Here is a 1,571-nt window from a genome sequence, read left to right as displayed (position 1 = left end):
GCCCGGCTCCCTCTGCCGCGGCGAGCGGGGACCCGCGTGTCCCACCATTGCCCCGCGCGAGGAATCCGCAGGAAACCGGCCCCTGGCATAGCACCGCTTTAAAGAGGGGGGAGGGGGGGCGCCTGGGTATTGTGCCCTTTCAAAAGGCGCAGAGCCCGACGGTCTCCCTGGTGTAATGCAGCGGCAGGATCTGGCTGCCTCGTGGTGTGTCGGTGGAAAGTCCCCCACCCCATCTATTCGTGTTTTGACTGCCCCATCCATCCCGCCTGCCCTGGAGCGGTCCCGGATCTACCACGCGGCCTGCCTTAGCGCTGCCAGGGTTGGGGTGCTCGGGGGGCCGTGCGGACTGGAAGCAGCTGCTTAGCCTGGATGGCCAAACTGTGCTCGATAAGCCGATGCCATTCGCACTAAGGAGAGTGTATGTCCCTCCGTTGTAAACATGGGGCTAGCGTAAACAGCCCTGAAGACCACTTGGCTGGATACTGAGAGGTCTCAATTTCTTGGGCTACTTTCCTCCAGCCTTAAGCCTTTGACCCTACTTCCCTTCATCTTCAAGTTTTCTCCCGCGGTCAAGGAAGCCCGGCGTTTTGGACCCCCCCCCCCCCCCCCCATCCCTGCCCCATCCATGGGCAGCAACAACCGCGCAGGGCTGCCCCGTCTGACGGGAGATTGAAACAACCGAGCAGGGGTCCCCTGTCTGATGGACTTTGTGGCCGGCTCGGCTTTGAAGCTGAGCTCTTTCTCCCAGAAAGAAATGGATCTGAAATGGATCCTTGCTTGGTTTTGCTGTCAAGAGAGATCCTACAGGATCACACAGCCTTACCCAGGTCCGACTGGATCGCTCTGTACCGAGCAGGTCATCCCCACATGGAGAAGAGGTGATCTAGGACAACCCACCAGGGTCCTACCCCTCCTTTCAAAGCCTTCTCTGAGGTCGTGACCAAGATAAAGCCGGAGACCGTCTCTTTTCAAAGCTTGGCGCTCAAGTGGGATTAATCTTTGGGGAAAGGAGGGATTTTCTCTCTCTCGCTCGCTCTGCCTTCCCCCTCCCTTCCCTTGTGTTCCGTGATGATAATGACTGCTAGGACATGGCGACAGAGAGACGCAGTCTGTCCCGCCAGCCCCGCGCCATCCCCGGCCCCTGGAAGTCATCTTTGCTTGCAAGCCCCTCTCATCCTGGAGGTTTAGCCAAATTGCTTTGACGTCCTGGGAAGTCGCAGACATCAACGGTGAACGATCTAATGATTTTTAATTTCATTACAGCGACTCTGGCTGAGAGTCTGCTGGTGCCGTTTCTCCTCTGAAGTCCCTATTGTTTGGCACCGCCTTAGGTTTGTTTAAAGAGACTTTTCCATAGAGCCGCCTGCTCACAGTAGGGGCATGGCTGGCCCCTTCCTTGCAAGGGCATCTCATATCCACCTCGCATACCCCCATCCTTCCCCGGGAGCCTGTGTCCTTGGGGTGGGAGGGCTGAAGGAGGAGAGAGCTGTTTCTGGAGTCTCAGCATTCAAATGCACCCCCAGACCCCCCCCCCCTCCGTAGTGGGGCCTGGAAAAGAATCTGGAGTCCCG

At 58.1% G+C, this 1,571-nt stretch overlaps 1 protein-coding gene across 9 annotated transcripts in view; it reads right to left on the bottom strand.

Moving 5' to 3' along the window:
* The window catches only part of TBX5 (T-box 5), a 90,286-nt gene that overhangs the window by 35,479 nt on the left and 53,236 nt on the right, over positions 1–1,571 (bottom strand). The window lies entirely within an intron of this gene.

This window comes from Alligator sinensis, unplaced genomic scaffold (genome assembly GCF_000455745.1).
Source record: "Alligator sinensis unplaced genomic scaffold, ASM45574v1 scaffold216_1, whole genome shotgun sequence".
Classification (NCBI taxonomy): Eukaryota; Metazoa; Chordata; order Crocodylia; family Alligatoridae; genus Alligator; species Alligator sinensis.
Note: the sequence above shows the minus strand (reverse complement) of the source record. Positions and strands in the feature narration are given on the sequence as shown.